We start from the raw sequence: 13096 nt of genomic DNA on the forward strand, positions 1-13096 counted from the left end.
TGGGAGTGGGTGACGTTTGAGGTCTCTTCCAACCAGATATATTCTGTGATTCTCTTCTTTAGGCTAAAAAAACCCCAACCCCCTCAACCTTTCTTCAGAAGAGAATTCCATCCTATGTTTAACAAAATTCTGTCTATATACAGGTGGACTCCCATAACTCAAGTGCATCAAGCTAATGGGCAATTAGAAGGGGGAGTGTGCAATTCTGAGCTGGCATCTGACTACACCAGAGTCATTTAAATAATAATAGTGCTATGTCCTAGTTTTTCTATTGCTTCTCATGTTCCAGGAGTTAGGTCTTGGTTGCCTTCTTGCCAGGGTAGCTATTCAAAATTCAAACTCCAAGCTCCTTTCTTTGTCCACTGCTGTGAAAATGATTTGTCTAGGGAGAGCAGTGTGTGGGCTTCAGCACTCTGTATCAGCAATGTGTTGTAAGCCCGGTAAACGCCTTAGCTTGGCTTCAGCATTTACTAGATCTGGCAACTTGTATACCTTTTGCATCCCCACATTAACATTAATTACCTTGTCACATCATTAAACCCAGGTACATTTACATTCCGGAGAGGTGCTGTGGGCATGATTCAGAGAAAGATGAAAGAACAGATGTTTTGCCCTTGCATCAGGAAAATTTCTGGGAAGCTCCCCTCTGGCAGTGAGGTAATGGGATTAAGTTTGTCACTTTGTTCAGGATTCTTTCAGCAAAAGGATTGGATACTGGCTCCTCTGAGACTTTCTATCCCTCTGAAGGCTAAAATTAGTTCATGGCTGTGTTTCAAAGTTCTGTAATGAGGAGCGACATTCGTAGGTCTGAAGGGTGAACACCTTGGGTACCAGTTTGTGAATGAGCCCTGAATTTCACCAAGGGAGTTTTCTTTTTATGTACATCAGGAATGGTTGCAATAATTGCCTCAAGTTAATCCACTAAAGCTCAGACTTGTACCAACTAATGTAAGCAGATTAACTAGAATACTGAAGTTAACCTGATGATGGACGTAAGACCAATGAAGAGAGATGCTGGATGTGCTGATGTGCTGATCTCCTGCAGTTCCTTGAAACTGGGTGCCATGAAATCAAGTGCTGTTTTGAATTCTTCACAGAGCAGCTGATGAGCTGATATTCAAAGAGACTGACTACTCTATTCCCTCTGCTTCTCCTTGATAGCAGTAGATTTCCCTTTTGTAGACACTCCTTCCTGGTCTGTCTGCTGTATCAGTTTGTGTCTGCATTGCAGTCCATGCTGGGGAATTAGTCTGCCAGCCACAGGATTACCCTCAGACAGTATTGCCACCAAACCTGGAGGTATGTCTGTTGTGAACATGCCTAGGTGACAGAGAGTGCCTAAGGTAAAGCTGGGAACTGTGTTACACCCTCCCCAGTTTCACACCATTCTTTTGACCAAGCCATCCTTCCCCTTCATCAGTTTTCCCACACTCTTCAGCCACAAACACATATTAAATACAAAAGCCCCATAGTACATCTGTGGAAAAACAACTTCTACTTTCTAATTATTTTCTGAGTTGCAGCAGTAATAAGCAGAAGGTTAAATTCTTGTTGCAGTTTTGGATAGTCACACAAGGTGTATCCGAATCCCCTGAATCTGTTGAGTTTGTGCTGGCAGGTTGGAAATAGCATCATAGTATCAGTCAGGGTTGGAAGGGACCACAAGGACCATCTAGTTCCAACCCCCTTGCCAAGGGCAGGGACACCCCACACTACATCAGGCTGGCCAGAGCCTCATCCAGCCTGGGCTTAAACACCTCCAGGCACGGCGCCCCAACCACCTCCCTGGACAACCCATTCCAGGGTCCCACCACTCCCATGGCGAAGAACTTCCTCCTCACCTCCAGCCTGAATCTCCCCACCTCCAGCTTCATTCCATTCCCCCTAGTCCTATCACTACCTGATATCCTGAGAAGTCCCTCCCCAGCCTTCTTGTAGCCCCCTTCAGATACTGGAAGGCCACAATTAGGTCACCTCGGAGCCTTCTCTTCTCCAGACTGAACAGCCCCAAATCTCAAATCTCAAACCCCATCTGCTCTCCAAGGCATCCATCAACTCTGTTTGCAGTTCTGGATAGGACTCTGCTAAGAAGGCTTCCTTGGCATACACAGCATTTTCCAGAATTACTCCAAGTCTGTGCACTGAAACTGTTGGAGGCAGAAAGACAAAAAAGCCATTGAAAGCCCATGAACAGCACAGGTGTATGATCAGTAAGGACATTAGAAAGGAAAATGTAGCCCATATTATAGGTGGCAGGACAAAGAACAAGAGGACACAGTCTCAAGCTGCACCAGGGGAGGTTTAGGCTGGATGTTAGGAAGAAGTTCTTCATAGAAAGAGTGGAATGTGCTGCCCAGGGAGGTGGTGGAGTCAATATCACTGGAGATGTTTAGGAAGAGTCTGGATGGGGTGCTTGGTGCCATGGTTTAGTTGATTAGATGGTGTTGGGTGATAGATTGGACTCGATGATCTCAAAGGTCTCTTCCAACCTGGTTAATTCTATTCTATTCTAAAGTCTTTGTGGCAGGATGAAGACCTAGCCCAACCCTCCAGATTCCCATTCCAGAGCCCTCATGGATTCCTGATGTCTGCCCTTTAGCCATTCAGGCTCAGTCCATGCACCCAGCTCAGGGTCACAGTTGGACTTTAACCACAACGGTTGTCTGCAGATCGTTAAGTGTGGTGGGTTGACATTTCCCCCAGCATTAACTAAGTTAGCCAGACTAACTCAGTTAGAAACAAATGAAAGCTGTACTTACAAGCAAAAACCACACTCTACAATGGAATGCAATGAATATGCACAAAATATACAGGATTTACAATATTATACAGATACTTACAATTAGCAAATAACACAGAAACCTTCCTTGGTCCAAAAGAGACCAAGGAACAGAGAAACCCCCCTGGTCCAAAAGAGACCAAGGAAGACAGAAACTCCCCAGTACAAAAGAGACCAAGGAAGCTGCTCCACTGCCCCCCACCCCAAAAAACCCTCCCTCCTTCCCCCTGTACCAGAAGAAAGGATTTTTTGAGAGAGAAAGCAGTGTTAATCTTATCTGAAGGTCAGCCAGAAGCATTATCTCCCAGGCACAGCAAAACAGCCAAGATCAGAAGAGAAAGAGAAAAGGAATGGAAATGGAAGTGAAGTGAGATGAATTGTTATGATACAACTTCATTAAGCCCAGACTTCCATCCCATTGATTTGTTTAGAATAATCTTTGGTTTTCCTTTGTACACCCAATAGTGATTTATTTGTATTTTTTTCTACTTTTCTGCTCAAAATCTGCAGCTGAATTTTAAAGGCATAGCCTAAAACTGCCACAATAGGGCACTGTAATCATAGCATCATACAATCAGTCAGGGTTGGAAGGGACCACAAGGATCATCTAGTTCCAACCCCCCTGCCATGGGCAGGGACACCTCACGCTAGATCAGGCTGGCCAGAGCCTCATCCACCCTGACCTTAAACACGTCCAGGGACAGGGCCCCAACCACCTCCCTGGACAACCCATTCCAGGGCTTCACCACTCTCATTTTCTCTGTGCATCTCTGTGCAGACACTCTCCCTGCAGAACAGCTTCTTGGGTGCATTACCAGTTGTGGACAAGTCTTGAGACAAGGTGTGAAATGGGAAAGTGGACTCCTGTTTCATCTGAAGCAGCCTGCAGATCCTTTCCTTTCCATCATGGGTTTGAGCCAAATCCTATATGGCACCAAAGGACCACACTGTAGCTGAATATAGGCTTTAGAGAAACTAATGAGATGTTGGGGGGGGAGGAGGGGGAAAGACACATTTGAATATTGTGCAGGGGATTCTGCAAAAACAAGAAGGAAAGCATTCAACAGTGTGCTGAAAGGAGGTGCAAGTTTAAAGTGGTTATACTAAACTGCCAAATAGGCTGGGCAAGGGAAATGTGTTCACTCCAAAAAGTCATTAAAGCAAAGCTAAAAAAGGGAAGTTTTGATCCTAATTAAGAGGAGCTTGTTGCATGTGGTAACTCGCAATATCTGCACTGTTAAAAGAAGGCTAATGCCTCGACACAACTTCAAGGTACATTATTTATGGGTTTCTATGGTGCTGCCCATTGAAGCACTTTGCAAACATGAAAGAGCTTAACTTTACGTCATTACTGTGGGGCAGAGCTTGTTTAATAACCCTATTATACAAATGAAGAAGAGGAAGGCTGGGTAAACTCCAAGTCCTGGAAGGAAGGCAAGAGCCCTCCTGCCCCACCTGCTTTCCTATCAGCAGGAGTGTGGTGGAGACCAGGATCTTGGGCTTTCAGTGTTTATGGGAGTGATGCTACAGGAGGGGCAGTGCCAAGATCCATCTCAGCTGTCCCCTGATGCCTCCCCAGCCTCCTCCAGCTGCCCTGTGGGCATCGTGGGATCCTCTTCTATCATGTGTCACAGCACTGACCTACTTACTTACTCTAGAGGAAATGTGGCCCTTTTGTTTTTCTCCTATGAGATCATTGCCCCATTTTGTCTATGGCTAAATAGGGGAGTTGTGGTAAGAAACCCCAGCATCTGAAAATCAACCAGGACTTTAAGCAGGTAGCAGAGAGGAAGAAGTGATGTGATTGCATCTGCACAAGTGGCTTCCAAACTGCTGCAAAGTCACCTCTGCCAGGCAAGCCATTCCCAAGAACATTCTAAGCCTGCAGATGTCCAGCATGCTTGTGACACTTTGAGGTCCCTGCAGATGTCCAGCATGCTTGTGACACTTTGTTTGGGGTCCCTGCAGATGTCCAGAGTGCTTGTGACACTTTGTTTGGGGTCCCTGCAGATGTCCAGCATGCTTGTGACACTTTGTTTGGGGTCCCTGCAGATGTCCAGCATGCTTGTGACACTTTGTTTGGGGTCCCTGCAGATGTCCAGCATGCTTGTGACACTTTGAGGTCCCTGCAGATGTCCAGCATGCTTGTGACACTTTGTTTGGGGTCCCTGCAGATGTCCAGTGTGCTTGTGACACTTTGTTTGGGGTCCCTGCAGATGTCCAGCATGCTTGTGACACTTTGTTTGGGGTCCCTGCAGATGCCCAGCGTGCTTGTGACACTTTGTTTGGGGTCCCTGCAGATGTCCAGAGTGCTTGTGACACTTTGTTTGGGGTCCCTGCAGACGTCCAGCATGCTTGTGACACTTTGTTTGGGGTCCCTGCAGACATCCAGCGTGCTTGTGACACTTTGTTTGGGGTCTGCTGATTAAAAGGGAGTGTTTTGTGTGTGGTGGACAAGCTAACAGAAGTTATCTGCTGTCTTGGCATCTTCTTCTGCCAAGTTTCTCTGTCTGAAAAGGAGAAAGTGGGGGAAATGTCATGAGGTTGTGGAAGCCTGGATGAATGCCCACGTTGAAATGCTGTGATTTATTGGATCTGCAGATGATTTGCAACACTTTTAGTGTCTTTCATCTGTGTCTTTGAAGCTCTGCAATAAAAGGCAGCCCTACCGCTCTTCGGTGACTGTTGCTTCCTGTTGGAAGAAGTTTATGATCCAGCCAGGATGCCATTCATGAAATGGAGCTCTTTCAGGTCTGCTGTCTAAAAGGAAAATAATTTCTACAGAATTAGACACTAACTTTTCACCTTTAAAGCTTCCAAAACATCACTTGTCTTTCTTACATAATTTCTAGTCAGCACTGAATTTTATCTAGTCCCTACTGAGGATTTCTTCTCTCCTCTGCCCAGCTCTTGCCCAGTCCCTTCCTTCGTCTGCTGGGTGCAATTCTGGGAGGTGCAGAGCACCCTTGGTTTAACAGAGATGTGCAGGAGACAAGATTTAAGGTTTAAGAGCCCAGATACCTTTCTTTGCAGGTAAGAGCTTGTGAACACCGCGGCAGGGAGGCAACCTGGTAAGACTGCAGCACACACAGAAGACTCAGCAAATTTGTCAACTCAGATGCAGACCCCTCTCCCAAAGGGTTATGATGTGAAAGCATGATGCAAATGTGACTGCACTACCCTCAAGCTGCAGCTGGAGTGTTTCTGCACCAGGAGTCCACTTACATTTCTGAAATCAGGACTAGCCTAGACAGAGCCACCCTGGCTTTGCCTGCTCACAGTGGTGCCAACACGGTGTCAGCAGAGCTTCCTCTTTTCCTAGGCCAAGTTAGTCGTTTGAATGGGAAGCTTCATGAATCACAGGGACTGAAATGCTTCCTCCAGCTCCTGCAGGAACCGGGGCAGATCACACAGGCCTGAAGACTGTATGTTTTGGAAGCGAAAAGTGGACACGAAAACCCACCTTTGGGCACCTGAGAAAACAGCCTGAGCCTCAGAAGTGCTGAGCAACCTCCCTCGTTGGAGGAAACATGGTTTCAGCTGACTAACTGTAAGCACTGTTAGCCTTAGCTTCTCCTCCCGTGTACTCATCTCCAAAGTGGGGATCATTATATCTGACTCCTTCTCCGGGTATTTGGAAGCTAATTTAGTTAATGTTTGTCAAGCACTTTAAGGTCTTCAGATGAAAGGAGCCGCAGATAGGCAAAGCATTGCTATTACTATTAATTATTTCTATTGTGCAAGTAGACATGAAAGCAGAAAGGGTGATGATTACTCGCTTCCTTTACAAGTGGCAAGACACAGTGCAAATACACAGACAGGGACCCTCCCTGCCCTGCAGTGCTCCTAATCTCACCAGCCAGATAAACCAGACAAAGAGGGAGGAAAGGAGCACAAACCCAGAGAAAACTGGGTGACGTTATTTTGCAACAGCTGCTTTTTTCAAAGTGCCCTGTCAGTCAAAAGAGCACAATACCACTCCTCTGGAGACTGTAAAAATCAAGAGTCAGGCTCTCAAAGCTTTGTACCAAAAAAAAAGTAGCAAATGGCAATAATTCTCCTTATTCGGCCTCTGATTTTTGAGTAAATCGAACTGTGGAGGAGTAAATCGAGCTGTGAAGTTTTCCTCTGCAGCCTTGAGGACTGAAGATATTCCACTCTTAAAAGAAGATAAAAATAAAATAAATCACAACTCTCAAAGGACAAGTCGAAGTATTTGAATAAGACAAATTCCGTGCTGCAACAGGTTGCTGCTAGCTGCTCAGCAAGGGAATGAGTGTGGGCTTGGTGGCAGCTCATCTCCTTTTCCTCCCAGGCACCCAGTGAGTCTCTCACAATTAGTTTCCGTTCTCCCCGTGGTGCCAGGGGCTCAATGCACAATGCAGAGAAGTTTACATGAAGTAATGAGATGCTCCACAGTAATTTGTTCCTTTATCTAACGCCTGACTAGACAGGCAGATGCTGAAAGCTGTCACAAGTGGCTGCTAAACAGCTGGCACTGGCTCAGGAAGGGGTGGGAGGCATGACCAAGGCCGGCAGTGTAGCAGGACTGGATGCTCTGGGGAGAGATGCACCAACGTGAACCACTCCACCTTTCCTCAGAGCACGAAGATTCACATGGGCATATCCTGAGCCAGGCAGTCCTAGGCTAGCCCAATGGTCGGGCATCTGCATTTCTCACCCATGACAATTTTAACCCATGAGTGGAAAGAGGTTGTAGCCGGGTCTGTGATGTTCTGGGTGAATCCAGCAACTGCTGAACCTTTGTCTGACTGCTGTATGAATCCAAATGGTCATTTTGTTTGGGTTTTCCCAGGTAAAAGCATCCAGCTAATATAACATCATCTGGTGATCAGGTTTTGGACAACATCAGCTGCATTTCTTTTGTGATTTGATTGCAGGATGAGGATACCTGATGCAAACTACCACCAAACATGTGCTGCTATGAAAACTGTTAAAGTACTCTTAAAAGAATCCCTGACTCTTTCAAAAAGGGATTCTTGAAAGGAAGAGGCAGTAGTTTCTGGCAGGTCATAGGGAAGTGCATCCCTCTCTCATATTAACCATACACAACAATACAAACAGTTTTTAAGAATATCAAACCCAGGTTTAAAATGATGAAGCAGCTGTCCTCCATGCACTGCTCCAGCTTTCCAGGTTTGTGTTTCATCCCTGGGCTCTCACCAAGCTCCCTTTAATGGCTACAGACTTTATGTTTCCTTCCCTTCCTGCATGCTGGTGGAGCAAGACACAAGCTTGAAGCCCTGCTCTTGCAGAGGGCAAACTATGTCTACCAGAGGAGGAGGCCCTCCAGGTTTTTATTTTTCTAATGTGTGTGGGTTCATCTCTCATTTGCCTCTTTTATGATTCTGTCTCCACCCAGTATCCTCTTTCTTAACACTTCCCCAGGTTCTTGTCTTTCTCCCAGCTCCTGGAGACCTGCTGTCATCACAGTTAATGCATGTCCTGCCCTTAGCTCAATTTAGGCCCACACCCTAATATAAAGAATGGATTACACCACTGAAGGATGACAGCAGCATATGCTGGACAGTTTGTTCATGTTTTCAAGTCTATCTTTTTCATGTCTTCCTCATGCTGGCTGTGAAGGAACTGTGGATTCAAGCCAGCTCTGCTAGAGGGACCAGGGACCGAAGCCGATGGCAGCACAGTGCCACTGCTGCTAACATAGCCATGGTGCTCAGTGCAAAGAGTGGTGTAGCTGCCCCCTTGAAACACCAGCACTGTGCTGTTATCCCCCTCTGACAGATGACAGTCCTTCACAAAGACACACCACCACTGAGCAACTGAGCTTGGCAGGATCTCCAGAGGTCATCTGGTCCAAGCTCAGGCAAGGCCACCTGGAGAACATTGCCCAGGACCATACCCAGACAGCTTTTGGATATTACCAAGAATGGAGACAGGCACTTCACACCTTTTTTATAAAGGACTTTAAATTGTGTCTCCTTTTGGCACCTAATTTTAGATAAACAGAAATGCCTGCAGTCCACCTTCCTCAACATCCCCTCATTCTCAGAAAAACCTGAAAGTGCCATTCAGTGGACACAGAAGCAGAGAGGAGGAGTGGCTGACACCCTGGAAGGCTGTGCTGCCATTCAGTGAGCCCTGGACACACTGGACAGATGGGCAAAGACAAATCTGACAACGTTCAACAAGGACAAGTGTAAAGTCCTGCATCTGGGGAACAATAATACAATGCACCAGCACAGGTTAGGGGTTGACCTGCTGAAGACTAGCTCCACAGGGAAGGACCTTGGATAAGAAGTTATCCATGGGACAGCAATGTGTCCTGGTGGCCAAGAAGGCCAACAGTCTACTTGGATGCATTAAGAAGAGTGTGTCCAGCAAGTTGAGGGAGGTTTTCCTCCTCCTCTACTCAGCCCTAGTTAGACCATGTCAGGAATATTGTGTGCAGTTTTGGGCTCCCAAGTTCAAGAGGGACAGGGAACTACTGGAGAGAGTTCAAGGAGGGCTACAAGGATATTGAAGGAACTGGAGCATCTCTCTTGTGAGAAAAGACTGAGAGACCTGGGGCCATTTAGTCTGGAGAAGAGAAGCCTGAGAGGGGACATCTACAAATATCTGAAGGGTGGCTGGCAGGAGGATGGAGCCAGTCTCTTTTCAGTGATACCCAGGAATAGGACAAGGGGTAATGAACATAAACTCAATCCCAGGAAATTCCTTCTCAACATGAGAAGTTTTTTTTAGTAAATATATATATATATATATATTGCTTGTTTGTTTAATGCAAGGGTGACAGAGCACTGCAACAGGCTGCCCAGAGAGGTTGTGGAGTCTCCTTCTCTAGAGCTTTTCATAACCCACCAGGACCCATTGCTGTGTGACCTGCCCTGCTGTGGTCCTGCTTTGCAGCGGTGTTGGACTTGATCTCTGGAGGCGTGTTCCAAGCCCTAGCATTCTATGATTCTATAGATTGCTTCATTTCTGGCTAATTCTGTGATGTGGTTGTCTGTGCAAGCAGCTAATGCCTTTCAGAATCCAAAGCAGTGCTAAGAAATGTTCAAAGGCACTTCCCACCAGCAGAAGCATTGCCCTGATTGCCTGGGGCCTTTCTGCTGCATAAGATGTGTGGAGATTTCAAATACAGTTCTGTCCCATGGTGGATCCAAACTAACAACTTTGGGGCTAGCAAGGGGATGGATTTCCTTTCTTCAATGAGCTGCCACCAGCTGGAATGACCAAACAGATTAAGATCTGAAGACCAGCTGTATCTCCCAAAGCTATGCAACTTTTCCACATGTATCAGTTTATCTGATGCAGGTCAAAGTAGAGAGTAAATACTTCTAGCAGGAAGTAGTAACTCTGGCTACAAACCTGGCCTCATGTACACATTTGAAACGTTACAGCTACACATACCAAACCAGTATGGATTTTCCTTGGCTGTTTGGGTTGTGGGTGGTTTTGGTTTTTGGCTTGGTTGGGGGTTTTGGCACAAAGCTACACGGGGATGGTCAACAAGAGGACAGTCCCCTTGCAATAACAAAACACTCAAGGATCATTTTTAACCTCTCGGCTGTTGCCCTCCTCTTTCCTGCTGGTGGGAGTCACTGCCCCAGGTGCCTTGGCTTACATGAGAGTTTTTCATCTCTCACAGGTTATCCAGTCAAGTCATGCTTCTCTCAGGTTGTTCAAAGCCACCACCCTGGACTACAGGAACCTTCTTTCCTGACAATGTCAAACAGCTCTAAAAAAATGCAGTGGGTGCTTTTTGACAAAATCCATGTTCCTTCAGTAGAGTCCAAATAGTTGCTCTTCAGTACTGAAGGCTTGCTGAGGGACTCAAGGCAGTTCAGGGAAAGTTGGGAAGAGAGGGGAAGCATGACCAGAAGAAGCAACATCTCTCCCATTTGGTCACGTAAATAGGGGCATTCTCCAGTGGGCATTGCTTTTACTTCCTAATCCATCTGCACCCTGAGCACATGTTGGACAAACCCCAGTGACAAAACACAGGGATGAGAAATGCCTTTCAGCCCAAACCAGAAAGCAGTGTTGCATGAAGGCAGCCAAATGAAAGCACCAACCTCTAATTATTTTAATATTGGATAGTGACAGTGTCGCTCTGTGTTAGGAGCACAAACAGCCCTTGGCCACAGGTCATGGTTCATTGCTGTTTCAGAAAACAGTGAGGCTGGCACAGTAACATCCCTGGACAGAGCACTCAGGTAATTAAGCAAAACGAGCTCTGTGGTAAATCAGATGAGCATACACACACACGAGCGGTGGGCAATACTTTGCTGGGTGCACAGAGCTCACTGGGTGTTGTTTCAGCACCGTTCCCCTCATCCTAGAAGGTGCTTCTGCAGAACATTAGCTTAGCACCCTTGGGATGCATCAGGCTCAGAGACTCACTGGTAACTACAGGGTTCATTCCCAAAGGGCTGTGTCTTAGTAGTGTTACTAGTGTCACCAGAGGCAGTGATGCATGCGCTGAGGAAAGAGGGAAACCTTTGCTCAGCAGGATGTCATCTCAGGGAGGAGAGAGAGAGAGTCTAAATATGTAGGAAAGGGAATTATGAGTAATATGGAAAGACAAGGGAAAAGAAATGGGGAAAAACACATTGGGGAAAAAATGAGAGAAGGAGAAGAGAAGGAAATATCCATCCCTGTGACGTTGGAGCTGTCTGTTGCTGTGAAGTGCATGCCTACAGCATGCTGTGTGTTGGGAACAAGTGTCTGACAGTACCATGAAGTGAATACACTGCCAAAGAGTGCAGAGACTCTGTTTCAGATTTGGTCCAGAACAACTTCCATTTCACCTCTTCAGACCCATGCATATTGTTAATATAAGCACTATAACCTGCACCACACAATCATTCACTCATTTTTTTATGGCTCTCTCTGATCTGATTCAGGACTTGAGTCTTTTTGCTTTGAGCTGCTCCTCATCTTCCTCAGTGCTTTTGCCATGTGATCAGCTTCTTGTTGGCTGGGGTTGTGTGGGGCTGGGATGCTTCAGTTAAAGGAGAACCAGAATAACCCTGGTACTGCCACTTCCACCTTGCTGTTTCTACCTTAACAGTGCATTTGTACGCTTCTGGACAGGGGCAAGGCATGTTAACCTATGTACCTGCTGCAAGAGCAGGAAAGCCTATCTGGAACTCCAGGGCAGTGCCCCAGCTCTTGAATCCCCTTGGAGCCATCCCATATTGGGAAAAGCCTCATAACAGCAGTTGTTGTCCAGGTTCTTCCTCGGGAAACTCAACCTCCCTTTATCTCAGTTGATGAAAACATTAAGAGCAAGGTGTTGCAGGAAACAGCAGCAAGAGACCATTTGTGTGATGGTGCCAAAGTGGAATCAATTTAATTGAGGTGCATGTCACTGAGTACTTGGAATAAAGCTTTGACTTCAGAGGATCCACTTGAGATTTGTCCTAGAATGGATGAGAGCAGAGCTGCCTGGCTCCTTTTTACACAGCATATCAACAACAAAAAGGGCATTTTCTCATTAGTGCACTGCAGCTGCACATCAAATAGGGCAGATCTATTAATAGAGTAAGTGGGCAGTCAGATATGCCCTTCAAAGCCTGCATGGAGCTCTAATTCTTCAGTTTCTAGCTCATACATTGCAGCACCCAGGGAATTTGTAGGGCTGGAATGGTTTTCATTTCTAGAGTGATGAACAGGATTTTTCACATGTTTAAACTTCCTCTCTCAGTGTCCATGCTAGTACATATAACTGGAAAATTAGTGAAGAGTTTATGGCTAAAAGGATAGAAATAAAAGCAGGACCAGAGCTGATGTACAATAAGTCAATATAACCAGGAGGCATTGACCAGTGGAACACAAAATGCTTTCACTGCCTTCAAAGTCAATACTGCAGAGGGAAAAACAGATGTACACAACCATATAAACTCAGCTTAGACACTACACGCTTCACAGGCAGAAGTCTAAATGTTTTAGAGCATGGTGGCTCTTTTCATTTCTTTAGGATGAGTCACTTCAGAAAAACAGGCACTCTGGTGTTCATACAGACTTCTGTGGTGCTCTGCTCTCTGGCATTCCTTCTATACTTCAATCAGCACTTATTAATTCAGATCTCATCAGGCTGAATATACATCCTACACACAGCAAGCAAATCTAAAGCTATTCCTGAAGCAGTGTGACAATTGTGCCTAACACAGCTTGTCATTCTGGAATCATGGAATCAATAAGGTTGGAAGAGACCCCAAAGATCATCAAGTCCAACCTGTCACCCAACACCTCATGACTACTAAACCATGGCCTCAGGTGCCACATCCAATCCCCTCTTGAACACCTCCAGGGATGGGGACTCCACCA

Source organism: Dryobates pubescens, chromosome 10, assembly GCF_014839835.1.
Source record: "Dryobates pubescens isolate bDryPub1 chromosome 10, bDryPub1.pri, whole genome shotgun sequence".
NCBI classification, from domain to species: domain Eukaryota; kingdom Metazoa; phylum Chordata; class Aves; order Piciformes; family Picidae; genus Dryobates; species Dryobates pubescens.